The sequence below is a fragment of the Panthera pardus genome, unplaced genomic scaffold (assembly GCF_024362965.1).
Source record: "Panthera pardus isolate Hobbes unplaced genomic scaffold, ASM2436296v1 HiC_scaffold_27, whole genome shotgun sequence".
NCBI classification, from domain to species: Eukaryota; Metazoa; Chordata; class Mammalia; order Carnivora; family Felidae; genus Panthera; species Panthera pardus.
In genome coordinates, this window is record NW_026526843.1 from 3,031,091 (window position 1) to 3,050,141 (window position 19,051).

Sequence of the window (19,051 nt, forward strand, 5' to 3'; positions counted from 1 at the left end):
AGTTTGTACTTTGTGTCCATGGTTTTTATGCATCTTTTTACTGTGATAAAAAACCTGGCATAACATAACATTTACGATCTTAATCATTTTGAAATGTACAGTTCAGTACTGCTAAGTACATTCACGTTGTTGTACGACAGATCTCCAGAAGTTTTTCATTTTCCAAAATTGAAACTCTATACCCATTAAACAAGTCCCCTTTCTTCCCTTCACCTCAGCCGCTGGTAACCACCATTTTACTTTCTGTTTCTATAAATTTAACTACTTTAGATACTTTATATAAGTGGTGTAAGTGGAATCACATGTCTTTTTGTGATTGGCTTATTTCACCTAGCATAATGTCCTCAAGGTTTTTTCATGCTACTAGCATGTAGTAGGATTTTTTTTTCTTTTTTTTTTTTAATTTTTTTTTTCAACGTTTTTTATTTTTATTTTTGGGACAGAGAGAGACAGAGCATGAACGGGGGAGGGTCAGAGAGAGAGGGAGACACAGAATCGGAAACAGGCTCCAAGCCATCAGCCCAGAGCCTGACGCGGGGCTCGAACTCACGGACCGCGAGATCGTGACCTGGCTGAAGTCGGACGCTTAACCGACTGCGCCACCCAGGCGCCCCTACTTTTTAAGGCTGAATAATATCACATTGTATGTATACACCACGTTTTCTCTATCTGTGCAACCATCAATGAACATTTAGGTTGCTTCCAGCTGTTGGTTATTGTGAATAGTGCTACTATGAACATGGGTGTGAAAATGTGTCTTTGAAACCCTACTTCAAAATTATTTGGCTATCTACCCAGAAGTGGAATTACTGGGTTGTATGATAATTCTATTTTTAATTTTTTGAGGAACCTCCACACTGTTTTCCAGAGCGGCTGCACCAGTTTGCATTCCCACCAACAGTGCAAGAGGTTTCCCGTTTCTCCACATCCTCGCCAGCATCTATAGTCTCCTGATTTGTTCATTTTAGCCACTCTGACTGGCGTGAGGTGATATCTCAGTGTGGTTTTGATTTGTACTTCCCTGATGAAGAGCGACGTTGAGCATCTTTTCATGTGCCTGTTGGCCATCTGGATGTCTTCTTTGGAGAAGTGTCTATTCATGCTTTCTGCCCATTTCTTCACTGGATTATTTGTTTTTCAGGTGTGGAGTTTGGTGAGCTCTTTATAGATTTTGGATACTAGCCCTTTGTCCTATATGTCATTTGCAAATATCTTTTCCCATTCCATTGGTTGCCTTTTAGTTTTGTTGATTGTTTCCTTTGCTGTGCAGAAGATTTTTATCTTCATGAGGTCCCAGTAGTTCATTTTTGCTTTTAATTCCCTTGCCTTTGGGGATGTGTCAAGTAAGAAATTGCTGCGGCTGAGGTCAGAGAGGTTTTTTCCCTGCTTTCTCCTCTAGTGTTTTGATGGTTTCCTGTCTCACATTCAGGTCCTTTATCCATTTTGAGTTTGTTTTTGTGAATGGTGTCAGAAAGTGGTCTAGTTTCACCCTTCTGCATGTTGCTGTCCAGTTCTCCCAACACCATTTGTTAAAGAGACTGTCTTTTTTCCGTTGGATATTCTTTCCTGCTTTGTCAATGATTAGTTGGCCATACTTTTGTAGGTCTAGTTCTGGGGTTTCTTTTCTATTCCATTGGTCTATGTGTCTGTTTTTGTGCCAATACCATGCTGTCTTGATGATTACAGCTTTGTAGTAGAGGCTAAAGTCTGGGATTGTGATGCCTCCTACTTTGGTCTTCTTCTTCAAAATTACTTTGGCTATTTGGGGCCTTTTGTGGTTCCATATGAATTTTAGGATTGCTTGTTCTAGCTTCGAGAAGAATGCTGGTGCAATTTTGATTGGGATTGCATTGAATGTGTAGATAGCTTTGCGTCGTATTGACATTTTAACGATATTTATTCTTCCAATCCATGAGCACGGAATGTTTTTCCATTTCTTTATATCTTCTTCAATTTCCTTCATAAGCTTTCTATAGTTTTCAGCATACATATCTTTTACATCTTTGGTTAGGTTTATTCCTAGGTATTTATGCTTCTTGGTGCACTCATGAATGGGATCAGTTTCTTTATTTGTCTTTCTGTTGCTTCATTATTAGTGTATAAGAATGCAACTGATTTCTGTACATTGATTTTTGTATCCTGCGACTTTGCTGAATTCATGTATCAGTTCTCGCAGACTTTTGGTGGAGTCTGTCGGATTTTCCATGTATAATATCATATCATCTGCAAAAAGTGAATGCTTAACTTCATCTTTGCCAATTTTGATGCCTTTGATTTCCTTTTGTTGTCTTATTGCTGATGCTAGAACTTCCAACACTATGTTAAACAACAGCGGTGAGAGTGGACATCCCTGTCGTGTTCCTGATCTCAGGGAGAAAGCTCTCAGTTTTTCCCAGTTGAGGATGATATTAGCTGTGGGCTTTTCATAAATGGCTTTTATGATGTTTAAGTATGTTCCTTCTATCCTGACTTTCTCGAGGGTTTTTATTAAGAAACGATGCCAAATTTTGTCAAATGCTTTTTCTGCATCGATTGACAGGATCATATGGTTCTTATCTTTTCTTTTATTAATGTGATGTATCACATTGATTGATTTGTGAATGTTGAACCAGCCCTGCATCCCAGGAATGAATCCCACTTGGTCATGGTGAATAATTCTTTTTATGTGCTGTTGAATTCGATTTGCTAGTATCTTATTGAGAATTTTTGCATCCATATTCATCAGGGATATTGGCCTGTAGTTCTCTTTTTTTACTGGGTCTCTGTCTGGTTTAGGAATCAAAGTAATGCTGGCCTCATAGAATGAATCTGGAAGTTTTCCTTCCCTTTGTACTTTTTGGAATAGCTTGAAAGGATAGGTGTTGTCTCTGCTTTAAATGTCTGGTAGAATTCCCCTGGGAAGCCATCTGGTCCTGGACTCTTATTTGTTGGGAGATTTTTGATAATTGATTCAATTTCTTCACTGGTTATGAGTCTGTTCAAGCTTTCTATTTCTTCCTGTTTGAGTTTTGGAAGTGTGTGGGTGCTTAGGAATTTGTCCATTTCTTCCAGGTTGTCCAGTTTGTTGGCATATAATTTTTCATAGTATTCCCTGATAATTGCTTGTATTTCTGAGGGATTGGTTGTAATAATTCCATTTTCATTCATGATTTTATCTATTTGGGTCCCCTCTCTTTTCTTTTTGAGAAGCCTGGCTAGAGGTTTATAAGTTTTGTTTATTTTTTCAAAAAACCAACTCTTGGTTTTGTTGATCTGCTCTACAGTTTTTTTAGATTCTATATTGTTTATTTCTGCTCTGATCTTTATTCTTTCTCTTCTTCTGCTGGGTTTGGGGTGTCTTTGCTGTTCTGCTTCTCTTTCCTTTAGGTGTGCTGTTAGATTTTGTATTTGGGATTTTTCTTGTTTCTTGAGATAGGCCTGGATTGCAATGTATTTTCCTCTCAGGACTGCCTTCGCTGCATCCCAAAGCATTTGGATTGTTGTCTTTTCATTTTCATTTGTTTGCATATATTTTTAAATTTCTTCTCTAATTGCCTGGTTGACCCTTTCATTCTTTAGTAGGGTGTTCTTTAACCTCCATGCTTTTGGATGTGTTCCAGACTTTTTCCTGTGGTTGATTTCAAGCTTCATAGCATTGTGGTCTGAAAGTGTGCATGGTATGATCTCAATTCTTATATACTTATGAAAGGCTGTTTTGTGACCCATTATGTGATCTATCTTGGAGAATGTTCCATGTGCACTCGAAAAGAAAGTATATTCTGTTGCTTTGGGATGCAGAGTTCTAAATGTATCTGTCAAGTCCATCTGATCCAATGTATCATCCAGGGCCCCTGTTTCTTTATTGATCCTGTGTCTAGATGATCTATCCATTGTTGTAAGTGGAGTATTCAAGTCCCCTGCAATTACCACATTCTTATCAATAAGGTTGCTTATGTTTGTGAGTAATTGTTTTATATATTTGGGGGCTCCCATATTCGGCGCATAGACATTTATAATTGTTAGCTCTTCCTGATGGATAGACCCTGTAATTCTTATATATGCCCTTCTTCATCTCTTGTTACAGCCTTTAATTTAAAGTCTAGTTTGTCTGATATAAGTATGGCTACTCCAGCTTTCTTTTGACTTCCAGTAGCATGATAGATAGTTCTCCATCCCCTCACTCTCAATCTGAAGGTGTCCTCAGGTCTACAATGAGTCTCTTATAGACAGAAAATAGATGGGTCTTGTTTTTTTATTCATTCTGATAGCCTATGTCTTTTGGTTGGAGCATTTAGCCATTTAAATTCATTGTTATTATAGAAAGATATGGGTTTAGAGTCATTGTGATGTCTGTAGGTTTCATGCTTGTAATGATGTCTCTGGTACTTTGTCTCACAGGATCCCCCTTAGGATCTCTTGTAGGGCTGCTTTAGTGGTGATGAATTCCTTCAGTTTTTGTTTGGGAAGACCTTTATCTCTCCTTCTATTCTAAATGATAGATTTGCTGGATAAAGGATTCTGGGCTGCATATTTTTTTCTGTTCATCACATTGAAGATTTCCTGCTATTCCTTTCTGGCCTGCCAAGTTTCAGTAGAGAGATCTGTCACTAGTCTTATCAGTCTCCCTTTATATGTTAGAGCATGTTTATCCCTAGCTGCTTTCAGAATTTTCTCTTTATCCTTGTATTTTGCCAGTTTGACTATGCTATGTCGTGCAGAAGATCGATTCAGGTTATGTCTGAAGGGAGTTCTCTGTGTCTCTTGGATTTCAATGCCTTTTCCTTCCCCAGATCAGGGAAGTTCTCAGCTATGATTTCTTCAAGTACACCTTCAGCACCTTTCCCTCTCTCTTCCTCCTCTGGAATCCCAATTATGCGTATGTTATTACATTTAATTGTGTCACTTAGTTCTCTAATTCTCCCCTCATACTCCTGGATTTTTTTTATCTCTCTTTTTCTCAGCTTCCTCTTTTTCCATAATTTTATCTTCTAATTCACCTATTCTCTCCTCTGCCTCTTCAATCCAAGGTGTGGTTGCCTCCATTTTATTTTGTAGCTCATTTATAGCATTTTTTAGCTCCTCCTGTTTCTTAGTCCCTTGTTCTCTGTAGTAATAGATTCTCTGCTGTCCTCTATACTTTTTTCAAGCCCAGAGATTAATTTTATGACCATTATTTTAAATTCATTTTCTGTTACATTGCTTAAATCGTTTTTGATCAGTTTGTTAGCTGTCGCTACTTCCTGGAGTTTCTTTTGAGGAGAATTCTTCCGTTTCGTCATTTTGGATAGTCCCTGGAGTGGTGCGGAATTGCAGGGCTCTTCCCCTGTGCTGTCTGGAGTAACTTGCGTTGGTGGGCGGGGCCGCAGTCACACCTGATGTCTGCCCCCAGCCCACCTCTGGGGCCACAGTCAGACTGGTGTGTACCTTATCTTTCCCTCTCCCAGAGGCAGGACTCACTGTGGAGTGGTGTGGCCTCTGTCTGGGTTACTTGCACACTGCCAGGCTTGTCGTGCTGCTTGGATGGGATCTGGCGTATTAGCCGGGGTGGATCTGCAAGGTGCGCAGGGGCAGGAGGGGTAGGCTCAGCTCGCTTTGCCTTTGGTGGTCCACTTCAGGAGGGGCCCTGCCGCACCAGGAGGGAGGCAGACCCGTCAGAAGGATGGATCCACAGAAGCACGGCATTGGGTGTTTGCGGGGTGCAAGCAAGTTCCCTGACGGGAACTGGTTCCCTTTGGGATTTTGGCTGGGGGATGGGCGAGGGAGATGGCGCTTCCCAGCGCCTTTGTTCCCCACCAAGCTGAGCTCTGTCTTCTGGGGCTCAACATCTCTCCCTCCCGGTGTCCTCGTGCCCTCCTGCTCTCCGAGCAGAGCTGTTGACTTTTAACATTCCAGATGTTAAGGCCCGCTGGCTGTCAGAACACACTCCATCTGGCCCCTCTGCTTTTGCAAGCCAGACTCGGTGATTCCACCTTGCCGGGTGGGCTGCCCCTACACCACCCCGGCTCCCTGCCGCCAGTCCGTTTAGCACACATCACCTCTCCGCCCTTCCTACCCTCTTCTGTGGGCCTCTCGTCTACGCTTGGCTCTGGAGAGTCCGTTTTGCTAGGCTTCTGGCATTTTTCTGGGTTATTTAGGCCAATATGAGTGGAATCTAAGTGATCAGCAGGACACGGTGAGCCCAATGTCCTCCTACGCCTCCATCTTCCCTAAATATCCAGTGTGATCTCATTTTAACTTAGCTAATTGTATCTACAATGACCCTATTACCAAATAACGTCACATTCTGAGACACTGGGGTGAGTACTTCAATGTGTCCTTTTTTGGAGACACCATTCAACCAATAATAGTCTGCCCTTTGCCCCCTCTCCCCAAATTCATGGCCTTCCCACATATAATTTTCCCCATTCCTCCAGCCTCAAAAGACTTCACCTATTTCAGCACAAGTCTAAGTGCAAAATCTTATCTAAATATCATTTAAAGTAGGTAAGACTCAGGGTACGGTTCATCCTGGGGCAAAATTCCTCTCTAGCTGTGGATCTGTGAACTGTAGAAACAAGTTATCTGCTTCCAAGATACAGTGGTAGGACAGGCATAGGACAAACATTTCCATCCAAAAGGGAGAAATTGGAAGAAAAAAAGGTATCACTGGTTTAAAGCAGTTTGCAACACAACAGGGCATTTCCATTAGGATTTATAGCTTTAAAATAATTCTCTGTGGCTCTGTTCACTGAGTCTACCTCCTCAGCTCTGGGTGGTAACCCACCATCTGGAAAGAAGAGATTACTTGGATGCTGGCTCTAGGTGGCCTCCCTGACCCTCACCCCTGGACAATAACATTGTCCCTGGGCCCTGGGTGGAGGTCCCACCCCCTTAGTCCTGGGCAGCTACCCTGCCCTCTATAGCTGAGGAGGTGGCTCCTCCCTGTGGAAACAAGGAGGTTACCTGACCTTCTTCGCCCTGGGCAGAGGCCCCAGTCCCTGAACCCAGAAGGGAGTCCAGATCTCTGGAATCCAGGACATGACCAGTCCCATTATTGCGCCCTCCCCCCTGCTGAACCCACCTCCTCACCCTTGTCCTAAGTAGTAGTTCCACCCATTCATCCTAGATGGTGGCCCCACCATCTCATTCCTAGGCGTGGCTCTGTCCTCTAGAAGGAAGTGGTGGCTCTGCCCTCTGGAACCCAGGAATCCTAGTTTACCCAGGTGCCTGCAACGATGACTCTTCCAGTCATTCGTTCTTCATTTTGTTCCTCTCTGTTCCTTCTAGTCCATACTGGTAGTGTTTCTGAGGAATAAAACTCTCAAAAACTTTGCCAGCCTCCCAAACAATTCACAGGAATCCAAGACAAGCCATCAGAAAAGAGAGTTGTCCACAGATCTTTACTGGATAACTGCATTTCTATTCCTAGCTTCTGCTGAGATGGTTGATTGGATCCTTGAGTCACCCTCATAATCTCTTTATCAAAGATTGTTCAGCCACACCTTTTTGTTCTCTCCAGAGTATGCTTTCCCATTTTTTCGTAATGTGGTTAGACCAAGAATATTCCAAATCTTTAAATTCTGGTTCCTTTTTGCTTAACAATTTGTTCTCTATCTCTTTTCTCTATCACCTTACTATAAGCAGTAAGGAGGAACCAGACCATGCTTTCCATACTTTGCTTGGAAATTTCCTTAGCCCACTACGTAAGTTCATCACTTACAAGTTTCACTTTCCTCCCAATAGTAGAAAATAATTTGGCCAAGTTTTCTGCCACTTTATAATGAGGATTAGCTATTTTCCAGTGTCCAACAATTGTTTGCTATTTCTGTCTGGGACCTCACCAAAAACACCTTTAATGTTCATATTTCAAGCAATATTCTCTTCAAGGCAATCTAGGTTTCTTCTATCATGAGCCTTAAAATTCTTCTATCCCCTACCTCTTACTAATTCCAAAACCATATTGTTAGGTTTGTTATAGCCTTATAGCACCCCACTTCTCAATACCAAAACCTATATTCATTTTCTAGAGCAAGAAAGTACCACAGACTGGATGGCTTAAAACTACAGAAATTTATTTTCAGTTCTGGAGGCTGGAAGTATGAAATCATGGTGTCAGCAAGGCCAGGCTCTGAAACCTGTTTCAGGTTTGCTTCTTCCTAGCATCTAGTGATTTGCCATCAATCTTTAGTATTCCTTGGCTTTCAACTGCATAATTCCAATCTTTGCTTTCATTGTCATGTGACATTCTCTCTGTATGTCTCTGTATTCAGATGGGACATCTTCTTATAAGGACACCAGTTATATTGCATTAGAGGCCCATCCTACTTAAGTATGACTTCATCTTCACTAATGACATCTGCAACATACTGAGGTACATGGGTTAGGACTTCAATATATCTTTTTAGGGGGTACACAACTCAACCCATAACAGAGCTTAAAGAAGGTTGAGATTCTTTTTTTGTGTGGGCTGTCTGGCATGGGAAATCAGAGCTGGGGCAAAGTAAGGAGGGCATCCACACATGTCAGTGGTGTGGTGTGGGGTGTCAGACCCTGAACAGTGTGAGCAGGGCATATATGAGGGGAAAAAAGCCTGGTGAGAGGGTATGAGCTGAAGCTGGATGAGGATAGCATCTATGAGAGGTGTGTCAGGTTTCTGAACCTGAACAGGGTGAGCAAGGCTGTGCTTTATATGCGGGCAGAAGGGGATGAGTCTGGAGTCTGGTAGAGGTTGCCAGAGCCTGAGAAAGGCATCCATGTACGAGGGGCAACCTAGCTTGGAGTGTTGGAGTTCCAGCAAGGTGAGGAGGGTGACTGATTCTGTGTGGACAGCCTGGTATGGGTTATCAGAGCCACAATGGGACATAATTTAGATAATTGGCAGCACTTGTGGTCTGAAAATTTTCATGGTTACATTGTGGTTATGTAGGAAAATGTCTTTGCTTATATTAAATACTAAAGTATTTGGGCATCAAATCAGCAACTGGAAAAAAGCTCTGAATTGTACTTGTAACTTTTCTATAGGTTTCAAAATAGAAAACGATTGGAAACTCTGAAACAAATCTGGAAAAATATTATAATTCTAGAGACATGGGTGGTATATTCACAGATGCTCACAGTTTTCTATCTGATTTTAACATTTCAAAATAAAAATATTTGAAAATGAAAGGTAAGTCATGCTTATTATGGAAAAAAAAGAAAGCAAACGTGAACTCATCACCCAAAGACAAAGTGAACACTGGGTACCTTTCCTTTATGTTGAAAAAAGATTAAAGTAAATTGAACTCAATGGTATAAGCTTTTGAAGGGCAGGTGATTTTTTTAAGTTAAAATTAGAGAGGTCATTTTCCTTTTTCCACCTTTAGAGAAGTTGAAGTTGCTCAAGGTAGAGTGTGTTAGAGTTAAGGTGCCCGTTCGCTTACAAGTCATTGCTGGAGCCACCAGAGGGCGCACTCTCATCAAAGACCATGCAAAGTTCCGAAAATAAAATACCGTCTCATTTTTTGAAATCTAACAAAACATTCAAATTAACCTTCATCCATATTTTGAAACACCAGCATGGTATCCTGGTATCCTTTCCATTTATCTTACTCCACTTACTTTACTTTTAGAATGAGTAGATGTAGTCTGTCGTCATTGTGGTTGTCCAAATACTGGGTTTTCTATTTAAGTCTGATTCTACCTCTCTGCCCAAGGTAGTAAGTAGCAGGAACCCTCTTGAGGTTCTGTAGATTCTCACTAAAATTTTCTCACATTTCCACAAGGGTGGAATTGTCACATCTATCCTGTCAGTGGTCCTGTCCTAATAGGTCACTCTCCCTTTGGAGCTATGAGACTGGTTTTTATAGATTAAACGTTGTCTTTTGTGAGTTTGATAGTTTTTGAGAAAAAGGTAAAGGATATTTTCTTCCTTCAAAAGACAAGGGATGGTGGTGGAAGCTGAGTTTAACTGAGGAGGTGTTTAGGGGTGGCAATATTGTCTGGGGGAACTATGACCATGAAGCAAGCCCATTGCAAGACCCAGGGTTGTGCCTGTTCACAGGTGCTGTGATGAATACATCATTTGGACACAGAAAGTGTCAACGCTGAGAGAGATCTAAACAAACAACATCATTTTCTGTCTATACTTGGTGAAATCCGAGGGTTCCACAAATGTCTGATATGAATTTTGTTAGGAAGTTTTTAAGCCCAAACTTGTCCTAAAGGAAAATGTATCCACTCAAATGCTTGCTTAGCTTATTTTTTGGTAGACCTCAAAATAATTATCCTTGGTATCTCAGGACTCATATTTAAACTCCTTTTGAATTTCATTGATTAGTAATAAGAATAGCTGATAGTTACTGAATGCTTGCCATGTGGCAAGCACCTTGCGTGCATCATCTGATTTAATAGTGCATTAACTTTCATTTTTGAATTTTACAGATGAGGGAACAGAGGCCCCGGGGTGATTTTTAGAGTAAAAATTGGATAGGTCATTTTCCTTTTTTCACTATTAAGTAATTTGATCACTTAAGTCTTTCAGACTCCCTAAGTCTTATTTACTTAGCCATTAAACTATATGGCCTTTCCCAATAGGTAGTTTGTAACACTATTCTTCCCCCCACCCCAATTACAGCCTATATGCATTTGTTTATATGTAAAGTATAAGCCACAAGGCACATATAGGCCACACTCAGGTTAAAGCTAAGCAAGTGTGGTCAAATTCTCTGTTATTGTCATGACAGAGAACATCAAATGAGAAGAATTGACAGAAGTCTGTGTGGAAGTTTGAGGGACAGCAAAGTAGGTCAGTGTGACTAGAACAGAGTGAATGAGGCAGAGAGTAATAGAAGTGACCAGATTCATAAAAGGGGAAGAGATTTTATGGGAATTTAGAGACCTTTGTAAGGCTTGTATTCAGAATGAAAAGTGGAGCCATTGCAGGGTTTGAACAGAAGCAAGAGAGGATCTCGCTCAGAGGTTTAGCAGGATCATTCTGGCTGCTGTGTTAAAACTAGACAGTAGTCAAGGGTAGAAACCAGGAAACCAGTAAGGTGGTATATCAGTGTTTTAGGACCATAACAAAGTACCACAACCTGGGTGGCTTTAAAACAATAGAAATTTATTTTCTCATAGATCTGGAAGCTAGAAGTCTGAAGTCAAGGTATCATCAGAGGGGCCATCCTCCCTCTGATAATCAGGGTAGAACCCATCTATGCCTCTTCCCGTTGGTTGTTGATCCTTAGAATTCCCTGACTTACATCTGCAGTGCTTCAATCTGTGCCTGTGTTGTCATGTAGCTTTCTCCCTATGCATCTATCTTCACATGGGCATCTCCTCTCTGTGTTCCTCTCCTCTTCTTATAAGGACAGCAGTCATATTGGATTAAGGGCCCATACTACTCTGGTATGACTTTAACTTATCTAATTACATCTGCAATGACTCTTTCCAACTAAGGTAGCATTCTGAGATATTGGGGGTTAGGACTTCAACATACCTTTTTGGGGAACACATTTAACCCCAAACAAGAGGATGTTGCAGTAATCCTGGCAAGAGATAAGGGGAGCTTAGGCCACAGTGGCAGCAATAGAGAGAGGCGATATGTTTATGAATATATGATGAAGGTAGAGAGAAAAAGCTTTGCTGATAGAGAGTGAGGCCTAAGATAAAGGGATGAATGCAAGATGACTCCAAGGCATCTGGGTTGAGGAACTGGAAGGATGAAATCAGCAAGAACTGAGATAGTAAATGTAGAAAGAAGAAGAGTTGATTTAGGGGGAAAATTACAGTTTGATTTTGGACAAATTAAATTTGAGATGCCAAGTAGACATTCAAGTGCAGATGTCCAGTACTGCAAGCAGTTAGCTATATGAGCCTGGAATTCAGGAAAGGATTCAGAGCTAGAGACAAAAATTTGGGAGTGATTTCTCAGGGGCATGAGTGCTCACTTATGATCTGAGGTCATGAAGCTTACATTGAAAGTTACTCCGTATAGGATCAGTTGCTGGAATGCAGATATAAAGAAGATGGAGAGCCCAATTAAACCTTGGTTCAGGTTTTTCCAGGTAAGTGTGATGGTGGGGAAGGGAGTTGGAGAGTTTTGAATGGATGCCACAGAGTGATTATAATAATAGACCATAGGATCTAAGTTGGATAAACATGGAAATGATGATATGAGGGAGGTAATGGAGAGCAAAAAATAAGAGTTTAGGAGTAGGAAGATTGGTGGAGTGGATGTATTGGAAGAAATTAGAAAGAGATGAGAGTGATGACTAAAATTGAGATTTTTGAGGTGTTGTAATTTGCAAATGACAAGGTCTAAGAAATGAGTGTCAGAATGGGTGGCTGAGGTTGGTAAGAGGACAAGATCTTTGGATTGGAAGTCAAGCAACTGAGAGGCCAGTGTATTGCATGGATTATTTACAATGTAGACAATGTATGTATGTATGTGTGTAGACTCCACATGGATATTGAAATCTCCAAGAATGATGACATGAGCAATTGTGAGAAAGAGTGAACCATGAGCTAAAATCATCATTGAATAAGGGAGATTGAACAGAAGAATAGATGGCCGCAGTAAGGAAGTATACTAGGTGATATAGTCTGATAGAAAAGTGATTAAAAGGAGTTGGGCCAGAGGGTTTAGGGAAGACCCATGAACAGAAAGTACCAAGGAAGAGTATACCCTGCTTCTTGCCCACTGGTACATTAGGTATGAGAAAAAATAGCCATCATTTGAGAAGGCTGTATAGGAAGCAGTGTCTTCAGAAGGGAGCCACTTTTTGATAAAGCATGAAGTTCAAGGGAAATTTTAGAGAAATTGAGGATGTCAGGGATTCTGCAGAGAACCGCACAGAAGGGTTGAGGAGGTTTGGGGAGGGGTGGTAGACTGAGTCTGATTAGTGGGTGTAGGAATTCATTTTCATGTGGAAAAGAAGGTGAGTGATAATGGATGATCTAGGTGGTTTGAACTTTTTGTAATGACTGAGGTAAATAGGCATTTAAAGCATGAAGAGTCCCAATGATCTCTTGGCTGGGGAGCAGATCATCAGTTTTAAATGTAGCCTCTTCTTGGGACTGATGCCTTATTCAGTGCATAGCAATTGATAATGGAGATTATAGGGGGAGGTGGAGCGGTGGTCTCAACAGGAGCATGTAGAACATTGGGGACCCCCTTGACCTTCTCCCGAGAGGTGTCAAGTCTGGAAGAGTCTTGATCTTACCCATAGGGATTGTAGCCCTCAGCCCTTCCTTTTAATCGTGTTGGGTAATTGCGATAGTTTTTTGTTTGTTTCTTTGTTTATTTTCATAGGCTGACCATCACTTTAAAATATGCAATGATGTTTGTTTTGGTAAAAATGACACATGATCATTCTAAAATATTGAAGAAATTGAGTAAACCAAAATGAAAATAAACCTCTACAAATAACAGTCATTAACACTAGGTGAACATTATCTCAGATGACTGTATGAATTTTTACTTTTGTAACTATTTTACATGCTATTGGGTGTCTTTTAAATAATATAGGCCCATTGTTATAAACAATTTGAATACTATAAATTTATTTTAATTCTCTAAGTTAACAAATGAAGACATTGAGTTCCAGAGGCAGGAAAAGACCTGTCCAAGGTCACTCATCCAGCAGTTAGATCCAGATCTCTTGACTCCCCATTTCAGTGTTTTTTTTTTTTTTTCATTAAACAATGCTCCTCTCTTCTCTTACCATCTACATGGCATATTCCCTGCTCTTTCACCATAAAGACATCTGACTGGCTCACTTTGTTGTTTGATTTGAACATTTATTCATCTAGTCATTCAACAAATATTTATTGAACATGTGCTATATGTCAGGCAAAAATGCTAGCCATTGGGGATGTAGTTGTGAACAAAGCAGGCAATATTCCTGAGTTTATGAAACTTACATTCTACAGAATGCACAGAAAGTTTATGCTTCACTCCTCAACTTTATCCAGTCAGGCCAAGACTCCTATAACTATGATTGTTTATAGCTACAAATCCTTCTATGATGATAGGAAAACAAAATGGAAATTGTTAGACTTAAAATCATACCACTAGCACATGGAAATGCCAAACGAGCAATTGCAAGTAATGGATATTAACAATTCATGGGGTCTAGAACACTTTTCTGTAACCATGATTCTTTTTAATGTAATTTAAAACTTTAATTTAAAAATACCATAGTGTTACATATAAAAAAGAAAACATGCCCATAATTCAACCATTTACAATTTATAAGTATATACAATCTATAAAGAGGTAAAAGTCCTACTCTCTAATCCTACCCTCCAGAGGTAACAATTCTAAGCACTTTGATGTGGGCTCTAAGCAACTTTTTTTCTATGCTTACATGTATTTTAGTTTTTGTTTTTAATAAAAGGATTGTGTAACTGTTATACAAAAATTCAAATAATACAGAAACATCTATGTATTATAAAGAGATAAAGTTCCTTACAGCCTCACCCCCAATCCCAGTCCTTGTGGGAAACCATTAACATATTGATGTATATTTGTTGTGAATACATTTCAGATCCTTTTCTACAAATGTGTGCACACATGTGCATGTACGCACATGCACAAATACATACATACATACACAAAAGGGGCTCTTTAAGTTGTTTGTTTTAAGCTAGCAGTGGTTGGGAGTTTAAAGTTTGGTAGTTGAGGGTACATTTCTATGTTTTTCATTTTCTACAAGTAGAACAATGCAGCCATATGCCAGTCTCTCTCTGGATTTAGTACTTGATGCTTGGAATGTAAGCAGATGCTGAAAGCTATTAACAAAGCCCTTGAAGGGAGGCCCATTCATGTACGTTGTAGACACAAGGCCAAAGTTGAATGTAGTGGCCAACTGAGCAGCTGGCAAGGGGGCAGGAAAATGAAGAACATGCCAACATTGATGGGCAATGGGAGCCATATCATCTGCAACAGTGTACCAAAATTCGTATAATGTTGGAAACTGAAGCAATACTTAGAGCCTTGTATCCTTTTAACTTCAAATGTTAAATTACTGTGTTGCAAAACAAAGAAAAAGTCCTGATATGGTCAAAATAAGATTGATTTATATCATGCATAACATTGGAAAATGCCAAGCTTTTTACTTTGTAAATTCCTTAGGCTCAAAGAATAGGCCACAGTAATGTATGTCTGATTAATGCCAAGTCTCTAAACTCTATAATGTTAACTCCCACTCTTCATTACCAAACACCACATGTGCTCTTTCAGCTTAGGCATACTGACCATCTGCAGAAGACATAGTGGTAATCTCTATCAGGCCAACAATCAGATATTTGCCTTCTAATCAGATTTCACAAGAAACCTTGATGAAGTCGTTATAACCAGACCTGAAATAATTAACCTTTTCTAATTTAAAAGGCCTAATAGGGAATGGTCTCTGTGACAGGTGTAAAATTCCATTCCTTCCAGAAAATTACTCAGCCAGCAGATGCTCCTTCTGACTGAAATAGAAATTTTATTTTAAAAAAAGTTTCACCTTTTATCATGAATACTGCACTGGCACAACATTTTGAAGTAATGGCTTTCCTTGAGGCACCTGGCTGGCTCAGTCTGTGGCGCGTGCAATGCTTGATCTATGAGTCATGATTTCAAACCCCAGGTTGGATGTAGAGGTTACTTAAAAAAATAAAATCTTTTAAAAAAATAAATTAATGGCTTTCCATACAGTAGTTTATTACCTCTATCATCTATCACTAATATTCATTGTTCACATACAGATGATAAATATCCACCTGTTTCCATTCTCCAACAGTGAACTATAAGAACACTTGAGTTCTAGTGCTTAGGGTCCCTGGAAGTCTTTTTTAAAAATGTTTACTTATTTTTGAGAGAGACAGAGCATGAGCAGGGGAGGGGCAGAGAGAAAAGGATACATAGAATCTGAAGCAGGCTCCAGGCTCTGAGCTGTCAGCACAGAGCCCAATGTGGGGCTGGAACCCACGAACTGTTAGATCATGACCTGAGCTGAAGTCAGATGCTCAACCGACTGAGCCACCCAGGCACCCCTAGAGTCCCTGGCAGTCTTATAATGCATCATAATATCAGGCTTTCTCAGAGAAGTATAGTAAGTTAGTGCAAAAAAGCCTTGGACTAAAAATAGAAATTGTCTGGGGAAAATAATTCTACTTACACTGCCATAGGGAAGAGTCAAGAGCAAGGAGAAACTATTTTTATGCCATAGTGTAAAGATATACAAACCTTTGACCTATCATTTGGGTGTGACCTTCGGCTTGACTTAGAACAACTTGAAGCAGTTTTCTGAGTTCTTAACACGTGAACCCACACACATATACAGACAATTTCTTCAAGTCAAGTCCAACGTGAATGTTGCAAGAATTCAAAAGAGGCCTCTGAGTGTTAAAATGCAGTCCCCAATACCCTGAGATGGCCTTTGAGAAGGAGAGGTGCTAGTTTTCCAGGGGAAGAGTTGGGTGGATGATAGCAACAGAAGTGATGGAGTCTGCACCACCTTTGAGCTGAGCATGATTAAGTTTGAGAGAAAGTGAAGGTGAGGGGTTGATGATCTTGGGTATGTCAAGTTTGCTGAGTGATAACCAGAGGTGACATTAAGGTGGCAAAGCTGGAAGGATTATAGGGGTAAAGGCTTCTGAAACAGCAAGTAGAGCATGCTGGCTGTTTAAAAGAAATTTGTTTCTCTTCTCCTGTTCTTGCTGACTTGATTTCATTCTCTCTCCCTGTTCCTCCTGGGACAGAGAGTGTGAAGGATGGGCTTCAGAGAGGCTATGAGCTCCTTGAAATTTCAGTGAAGGGAAGTGTTTGTAGTTTGTGTAAGCTTCTCTGAGTTGCCCAGATCCAGAACCCCCAAAAGACCAAGAGGGACTTCTCTCTGTTCTGCCTCCCATGTAATACAAGATCTCTTGATATGCACCTTTAGACCCCTTTTCTTTGAAATCTCCCCTTTGAGTCTTTTCCTTAGTTCCTCTCTCCCTTATTTACACATAAAATGGAAGCAAAATTTTCTTTATTCACTTTTATTTATTGAACAGAGTTTTACTTTTTATTGTAAAAACAAATGAATGGGATTTCTTCTATTTCTTGCCCATAAAACCTAACCTAGTTGGGGCGCTTGGGTGGCTCAGTCCATTAAGCATCTGACGTCGGCTCAGGTCATGATCTCACAGCTCGTGAGCCCCACGTTGTCTGAGTCCCATATTGGGCTCTCCGCTCTCAGCATAGAGCCCACTTCAGATCCTCTGTCTCCCTCTCTTTCTGCCTCTCTCTCAAAAAAAACATTCTTAAAGAAACCTAACATAGTTAATTTCTTTCAAGTTGTTTTTTGCCTCCTTTGGGACAGTTGCTCTTAATAGAAAAATGATGGTCCATCCCTTCTGTGGGTGCTTTATATTTTGCAGACCTATTGAATAATAAGAATGAGAAATCATTGAGTTTACTCTGTTCCAGGGATTTAACATACATTATGTTACTTAAATAGTGCCCACCCCCACAGGACTGTTGTGAAGGTTGAACAAGCTCATGTATATGAAGTGTTTGGTGCAGTGCCTGATATATAGCAAGCTGTCAATAACAGTAGGCTATTATTCCTGTTATTGTTACTACTACTCTCACTACCACTATCTCTGCCACTACTACTATGAGTTACTAGAATAAGACACATCCAATAGCCCTGAAAAAGTAAAGTTCAGCATCTAGTAACCAAAATTCTTGCTAGATATAGCAAGATGGCTGGGTATAGGATAGTACAAGGTTCTTGGGATATGGCAGAGGAACAATGTCTGGAAGCAACAGAAGGAGTAAGGAATAGGCTAACAACTTTCCCCAGTCTTAGCCCTTGGGAGAAAGTGTGACTACTTTTGAAGGTGGTCTTTAGCAAGGCTGACTACTGTAGTGAATAAGAGCACACCCAGATTTAGGTTTTAGTCCTGGCTGTGTCGTTCCCTAGCTCTATGACCTGGAATAAATCACTTAACTCTTCTGAGTCTCAGTTTCCTCATAGATAAGATCAGGGAGCTAAAAGAACTTAGCTTAGATGCTCATGTGATGACACATGTGGGATAATAATATGCATGAAGTAACCTTGGAGTGCCTGCTACCTGGTGAATGTTGTTGCTATTATCATTAGCTTTTCTGTCACCTGCAAAATAGGTAGAATTACTTCTATTTTATAGTCAAGAGAGTTGAGACTTAGAGGGCTTAAATAGCTTGCCCAAGGTACAATTAATAAGCACAAGGCTAGAATTTGAACTAAGATTGATCTGCCCCAAAGCCTGTGATCTTTCTGCCACTTCACGATGTTTCCCAGAAATGAGAAGCACACCTCAAAATAATAGCAATAACAAGCCCCATACATGTTACTTAGCCCTTGAGCTACCCTGGCTGCTCATTTCACTCGCTTTCAACGCACGAGAAAAGGAGCTATTTGTTACCTACAGTTTGATAGAACTATATTTTTTCTTCTCCAAAGCCCGCTTCCCCTTTTCACTAAATTAGTGTTATTTCCATGAAACAAAGGTGTTTCTGATGTTTCAGCCTTTCCATCTCCTGCTAAGCATCCACTTTCTGGCAGCTTTTTATTTTCAGGTAGATTACTGCCACCCCATACACAATGGCCTCAGGTCTAAGGATTTTCTGGAGTCTCAATATCTTTGTGACAATGATGCTAGTGCTGGGCTTGGTGTGTATAGGAAATTCAAAACATTACATTTTCAGAAGACCTATATGCTTTCCTCATCTCCTATGTGATGCTGCACTCACACCTTTGGCTTCAGTTTTTTGGCATATGGCATTGCTGGTTCTGGCATCTGACAATCTCCGCAGCTTTGGTGTTGCTTTTTTTTTTTTTTTTCGAAATAGCATGCCCTTTTAGGTATTGTTCACATATGCCCTGTTTAGTACTGCTGGCATATGGTGTTCCTAGAGCCTCACTATTCTTGCCCAGCAGAGGGGTGGGAAGGGGGCATATTTGTCTTGCTGAACTTGGGGACAGTGAGGACTTAGTTAGATAAATGTCTCAGAATTTATTGGAATTGTGAGTGGGAATTATTAACTGCACAGTCTGAATTTATTTGACAGAAAATTGTTGAATGTGTGTTATGAAGAAAA